The 7,621-nt window shown below is 40.4% G+C and overlaps 1 pseudogene; it reads right to left on the bottom strand.

Moving 5' to 3' along the window:
• Positions 1 to 3,261: 3,261 nt before the first annotated feature.
• LOC102767754 overlaps positions 3,262 to 7,621 on the bottom strand; it is an 8,335-nt pseudogene continuing 3,975 nt past the window's right edge.

The following is a 7,621-nucleotide window of genomic DNA, read 5'->3' as shown; positions in this document are numbered from 1 at the left end:
ATGACATAAATGTTAGATCTTTTGTTATAATCCCATGTGTTTGAGATGCTATTCAATTTTTTAGCGTATTTTCTTTCTCTGTTGTGCAGATTTGGTAATTTTTATTATTGTATCTTCATGTTCACCAATGCTTTCTTCTTTCTTCTCCATTTGGCTGTTGATCCCATCATTGAGCTTTTTATCTTGGCTATTATAGTTTGTAGTTTTAAACTTTTAATTTGGTTCTCTTTATATTTTCTACATCTTTTCTGAGATTTTCTACCTTTTAAAAAATATTTTTTATTGATTTCAGAGAGGAAAGGAGGAGAAAGATAGAAACAATGATAGAGAGAATCATTGATCAGCTACCTCCTGCATGCCCTCTCACTGGGGATTGAGCCTGCAACTGGGCATGTGCCTTTGACTGAAATTGAACCTGGGACCTGCCAGTCTGTAGGCTGATGCTCTATCGACTGAGCAAAACTGGCTAGGGCTGAGATTTTCTATTTTTTACATTTATTTCTTTCCATATTTGGACATTAAATATTTTTTTAAAATATATTTTATTGATTTTTTACAGAGAGGAAGAGAGAGAGATAGTTAGAAACATCGATGATTAGAGAAACATCGATCAGCTGCCTCCTGCACATCTCCCACTGGGGATGTGCCCGCAACCCAAGTACATGCCCTTGACCGGAATCGAACCTGGGACCTTTCAGTCTGCAGGCCGACGCTCTATCCACTGAGCCAAACTGGTTTCGGCGACATTAAATATTTTTATGATAGCTGCTTTAATGCCTTGTCAGATCATTCTAACATCTGTGTAACCTTGGTGTCGATGTCTGTTGAGAAATTTTTTATGTTTCATCTGACAAGTGATTTTTTAAATTGAAATCTGGATATTATAAGATTCAGGAACTGATTTAAATTTAGTAGGGCTCATCTGACACCACTCCAGTGAGGGATAAAGGGTGTCAGATAGTAATGAAAGTCGGGCTCTTCATTTGGCCTCTTTTGGGACAGGACAGGATTCCTTGATATTACTGGGCAGGGGTGGGAGTTAGATACCCCACAAGGCACCTGCTAATACCACCTTGATACCCTGACATACTTTTCTTTATTTGGTGTATTAAAAATGATAGATCTAAAAGTATTTCTCTGTCAACAATCAAATCACAAGCCCAAAGAAAACTATGTATTTAGACAGGACTATTTTGGCTGATCTTTCCTTTAGAAGATAACACTCCTGACAGAGAAAACCTTTGTGCGTGGAAGGCCAGCTGTCAATTAGTCAGAGGAAAGATAACTTTGCTAATTTTTTTCTTTCGTTTCCCCATAAGCAGACTTTGAAACAAGTGCAACTTTGGAGATGAGCTCAGGAAACATCTGTAGGAGAGGAAGTGGAGAAAAAAGGCCTGTAAGTAATTAGATAAAATAAGGAGTGCATTGTGAAGCAAATAACCAGTGTGGTCACTCAGAGTTCAATCCTTTTGGAGTTCTATGTACTCCAGCATCAGACACACAGCTGGGGGTGTGATGGAGCCAGTGTTTTATGCATTAGTTCCTATAAGTCTCTGTTTAAGGGCTGCCTGGGGGACGCGGACAGTGGGAAGAGGTGTTAATTTTTTGATGCTGACTAAGAGGACTCCCAGCTACCAGAGAATGTTCCCAGGCACAGAAATGAAATGATGGCAGTTGGAAGTCAGCTTGGTGCACTACCAAGGCCAGATCTGATGGACTATCGACAGAGCACCAATAGCATTAGCAAAACCAACCACTAAGCAGGTACTTAGGAAGTACCTATCATGTTTTGGTGCCCAATCTAAAATACCTAGATGAAAAAATTTCCCCTTAAATGGAGCTCTTTCTTCAAGATATTTGCTTCTCCTCTCTGTTTTGTTTCAGCATCCTCACTGCCCTTTTTGATCTTTCCCTATTCAATCTTCTTCAAGAGCAGTCCCCATTGCTCTTAGGCAACACCATGCCTCATCTTTCTAAGAGAACACCAAGGAAATCTACAATGTGATGACAGCAATTGGTTGTGCTACCATTCCAGACTGAGTTACTTTATAAGAAGGGAACAAATGAGCGTCTAATAGGCAATTTTAGGCATCTAAGCCTCTGAGTAGCTGCCTGTTGTGGGGTATGAGGGGAATCCAGGTTTGCTTTTCTCTGGCTTTGATAACACACAACTGCAAAAGAGTCGCCACCTACGCTGTTCTGGAGCCAGCCCACATTTGGCTTTGGTTTAAGCACAAACAGCACCTCTCTGAAGATTTGATTTGGCAAGTGATCCATGTGGATGAGTAAGTTAACACTAGGACCTGGTGCTTAATGTAGGTGCCTGGGTGGCAGAGGTCTGCCGTTTCTTGAGCCACAATTCTTTGGGGAAAATAATTTAACACCTTGGCTCTTCATCTGTCAAGAGATTGGAGATAATATTGAACTACCACACTGGGACATTGTAAGGATCAATTGAAAGTATAATTGTTTAATTTTCCTACAATCACATAGGATGCTTTCCTTGTTGGGGACTCGGTGATGCTTTATAGGAGGGAAGTGCTGTTTCTGTTCCTTGGTTGCTGCAAGCTTTAGAACAATGTAAAATATGAAGAAACCAATTTAAATGTATGGAGGAGAATGTGTCCTCTATTTCTTGAAGGATAATAGCAATTTTACCCTTTCTTCATGTTTTATCTTGGCCTGAAATGTAAAGATATGGAACTAAAAATAAAAACTCTTTTGAATGCCTTAAGTGTGCTTGTCAAAATAATCACATGGTTAGAAACATTCCACCCCCATAAGAATTTGAAATTTATTTGAAGATAAAGATTCCTTTTAAAACTGTCTTTCTCTGCCACCTCTAATGGCAGTCAATAATGAGATTGTTTTTGACATAAGAGCTTGAAGGAAAAACCAAGTATATTGTTTAGTATTCTTTAATGTCAGAGCAAGAATTAATGCAAACAAGAAATTGGTTTTAGGTATATATCTCCTATAGCAAAGTATTGAATGCTTCAGCACCTGTTTTTCTCTAGCATTTGTATTAGATTCCTAATGCTGCTGTAACAAATTACCACAATCACAGTGACTTACAATATGAAATTTGTTACTTGTCAGTTCTGAAAGTGAGACCTGTGAAATCAAGGTGTTAGTAGGGCCAAAGGCTTGGCTCTTCCCTTAACTCTTTCAGCTCCTGGTGGATCCAGGTGCTCTTGGTTTAAGGCTAAATCTCTCCAATCTCTGCTTTGTCTTCACACAGCCCTCTCTGTGCACCTCCCCTCAGTGACACTGGTCACAGGCTTCTGGGCCCACTCTGACAATCCAGGATGAGCTCATTTTGAGGTCCTTAATTACATCTGCAAATAAGGCCACATTCACAGGTTCTGAGGGTTAGCACTTGGACACATCTTCTTAGGGACCATTGTAGCATATCTTCTTTTAAAAGAGGCATTACACAAGATTAAAATTATAATAAAATGGATGTTATGTCAGAAAAGCAAACACATTTTAATTTTTTTTTGTTTTTAATTTATCTTTATTGTTGAAATTATTATGATTGTCCCCTTTGTTGTTTTTCTTTTTGTTGTTGTTTTTTCTCTAGCATGCACCTGCCCTTCCTAGGCCTTCATCATACTATTGTCTTTGTTCATGGGTTATAATTTTCTAGGTTAATCTCTCCACACAACCCCACCCCACCCGACCCCACCCCACCTTCTGAAATTCGTCAGTCTGTTCCATGCTTCTATGCCTCTGGATCTATTTTTTTCATCAGGTTTTTTGAGGAGCTCACCACCAGGGAAGCCCCCAGGCATTCCTCCTGACATGCCTCCTGCACTCTGGTACAGCTTGGTAATGATGGGGTTGCAGACTTTTTCTAACTTTTTCTGCTGATGTTCAAATTCTTCCTTTTCTGCAATCTGGTTCTTCTCAAGCCAGTTGATTATTTCATTGCTCTTGTCAAGAATCTTCTGTTTGTCCTCATCATTGATCTTGCCTTGAAGTTTTTCATCTTCAACAGTTGCTTTCATGTTGAATGCATAGGACTCAAGTGAATTCTTGGAAGACACCTTGTCCCGCTGCTTCTCACCTTTAGCTTTGTACTTCTCAGCTTTTTGGACCATGCGCTCAATGTCTTCCTTGCTTAGATGACCCTTGTCGTTAGTGATGGTAATCTTGTTCTCTTTTCCTGTACTCTTATCCACAGCAGAGACATTGAGGATGACATTGGCATCAATATCAAAAGTGACTTCAATCTGAGGAACACCACAGGTGCAGGAGGTATGCCTGTGAGTTCAAACTTGCCAAACAGGTTGTTATCCTTGGTCATGGCACACTCACCTTCATAAACCTGGATGAGCATGCCTGGCTGGTTGTCAGAGTAGGTCGTGAAGGTCTGCATCTGCTTAGTGGGGATGGTGGTGTTGCGCTTGACCAGGACCGTCATGATGCCGCCAGCTATCTCAATGCCAACGGAAACAGGTGTGACATCCAGCAGCAGATCTTGGACATTTTCAGATTGGTCTCCAGAGAGAACGGCTGCCTGGACAGCTGCACCATAAGCAACAGTCTCATCAGGGCTGATGCTCTTTTTTTTTTAATATATTTTATTGATTTTTTACAGAGAGGAAGGGAGAGAGAGAGTTAGAAACGTCGATGAGAGAGAAACATCGATCAGCTGCCTCCTGCACATCCCCTACTGGGGATGTGCCCGTAACCCAGGTACATGCCCTTGACCGGAGTCGAACCTGGGACCCTTCAGTCCGCAGGCCGATGCTGTATCCGCTGAGCCAAACCAGTTTCGGCAAAGGGCTCATGCTCTTATTCAACTCTTTTCCACTGAAGAAGTCTTATAGGCATTTCTGAATCTTGAGGATATGAGTAGAGCCACCCACCAGGACAATATCATGGATCTGGGACTTGTCAAGTGTGGCATCCTGAAGGGCTTTCTCTACAGGGTCCAGGGTGCCATGGAAAAGGTCAGCATTCAATTCTTCAAATCGGGCATGGGTGATAGAGGTATAGAAGTTGATTTCTTCATAGAGCAAATCAATCTCAATACTGGCCTGGGTGCTGGAAGAGAGTGTACGTTTAGCACTTTCACAAGCAGTACGAAAGCGACGGACAGCCCTCTTGTTCTCACTGATATCCTTCTTATGCTTGCATTTAAACTCTGCAATGAAATGGTTGACCATTCGGTTGTCCAAGTCTTCTCCACCTAGTGGGTGTCTCCAGCTGTAGATTTGACCTCAAAGATTCCATCTTCAATTATGAGGATTGACACATCAAAAGTGCCACCTCCCAAGTCAAAGATCAGCATGTTTCTTTCAGCTCCAAACTTTGTCTAAACCATAAGCAATAGCAGCAACAGTTGGCTCATTGATGATTCTAAGTACATTGAGACCAGCAGTAGTTCCAGCATCTTTGGTGGCCTGATGCTGACATTAATTGAAGTAATCAGGTACTGTGACAATAGCATTGGTAACAGTCTTTCCAAAGTAGGCTACTGCAATTTTCTTCATCTTTGTCAAAACCATGGGTGACACTTCTTCTGGATAAAAGCTTTTTTGTCTCTCCCTTGTATTCTACTTGGACCTTGGGTCTGCCAGTATTATTCACCACCATGAAAAGCTAATGCTTCATGTCAGACTGAACAACAGCATCAACAAATCTACGTCCGATCAAGCGCTTAGCATAAAAGACCATGTTGGTAGGATTCATTGCTACTTGATTCTTTGCAGCATCACTGATAAATCTCTCAGTATCTATAAAGGCAACATAACTCAGGGTGGTTCGCTTTCCCTGATCATTGGCAATTATTTCCATTTTTCCATGCCAGAATACACCCATGCAAGAGTAGGTGATGTCAAGATCAATGCCAACTGCAGGTCCCTGTTTTAAGTATTATGTTTCGTCTTACATATGTCTCCTGTTTCCCCCATTGACCACGAATGAGTGAGATCATGTGATAATTTATCTTTCTCTCATGGGCTTATTTCGCTCAGCATAATGCTCTCCAGGTTCATCCATGCTGTTGCAAATGGTAAGAGTTTCTTCTTTTTGCCTCCAGGTAGTATTCCATTGTGTAAATGTGCCACAGCTTTTTAAAAAAAATTTATTTTATTGTTTAAAGTATTACATATAGTATTACATATGTCTCCTTTCTCCCCATTGGCTTCCCCCCAGCCATCCGCACCCCCTGGCACATGCCCTCACCTCCCTAGTGTCTGTGTCCATTGATTATGCTTATATGCATGAATACAAGTTCTATGGTTGATCTCTTACTCCCACTCACCCCTCCCCTGTCTTCCCACTGAAGTTTGACAGTTTGTTCATTGCTTCCTTGTCTCTGTATCTATTTTTGTTACTCAGTTTATAATGGTCTTTACATTCCACAAATGAGTGAGATCATGTGATATTTATCTTTCTCTGACTGGCTTATGTTGCTCAGCATAATGCTCTCCAGGTCCATCCATGCTGTTGCAAATGGTAAGAATTCTTTCTTTTTTACAGCAGTGTAGTATTCCATTGTGTAGATGTACCATGGCTTTTTAATCCATTCATCTGCTGATGGGCACATAAGCTGTTTCCAAATCTTAGCTATTATAAATTGTGCTGCTATGAACATAGTGGTGCATATGTTCTTTCTGATGGGTGTTTCTGTTTTCTTGGGATATATTCCTAGAAGTGGGATTACTGGGTCAAATGGGAGTTCCACTTTTAATTTTTGAGGAAACTGTTTTCCATTTTTCACCTTGGCTGCAGCAGTCTGCATTCCTTCCAGCAGTGCATGAGGGTTCCTGTTTCTCCACATCCTCGCCAGCACTTGTTTGTTGATTTGTTGATGACAGCTATTCTGACAGGTGTGAGGTGCTATCTAATTGTCATTTTGATTTGCATCTCTCACATGATTAGCAACTTAGAGCATGTTTTCATATGTCTCTCAGCCTTCTGTATATCAACTTTTGAAAGGTGTCTATTTAAGTCCTTTGCCTACTTTTTGATTGGATTTTTTTTATCTTCTCTTTGTTAAGATGTATGAGTTTCCTATAAATTTTGGACATTAGGATCTTATCAGATATAACATTAGCAAATATGTTCTCCCATGCAGTGGGCTTTCTTGTTGTTTTGTTGATGGTTTCTTTTGCTGTGATTTTTATTTTGATGTAGTCCCATTTATTTATTTTCTCCTTAGTTTCCATTGTCCTAGGAGCTGTATCAGTGAAGATAGTGCTGTGACATATGTCTGAGATTTTGCCGGTCTGTGGATTCCTCTAAGATTTTTATGGTTTCCCATCTTACATTTAAGTCCTTTGTCCATTTTGAGTTTACTTTTGTGTGTTGTAAGTTGGTGGTCTAGTTTCATTTTTTTTGCATGTATCTGACCAATTTTCCCAACACCATTTATTGAAGAGACTGTCTTGACTCCATTGTATGCTCTTGCTTCCTTTGTCAAATATTAATTGAGCATAGTGATTTGGGTTGATTTCTGGGTTCTTTATTCTATTCCATTGGTCTATATGTCTGTTCTTGTGCCAGTATCAGGCAGTTTTGAGAACAGTGGCTTTGTAATATAGCTTGATATCTGGTATTGAGATCCCTCCTACTTTGTTCTTCTTTCTCAGGATTGCTGGAGCTATTC

This window comes from Myotis davidii, unplaced genomic scaffold, assembly GCF_000327345.1.
Source record: "Myotis davidii unplaced genomic scaffold, ASM32734v1 scaffold416, whole genome shotgun sequence".
In the NCBI taxonomy this organism is placed as follows: Eukaryota; Metazoa; Chordata; class Mammalia; order Chiroptera; family Vespertilionidae; genus Myotis; species Myotis davidii.
The sequence above is the reverse complement of the archived record's forward strand: the minus strand, read 5'-3'. Positions and strand labels throughout refer to the sequence as shown.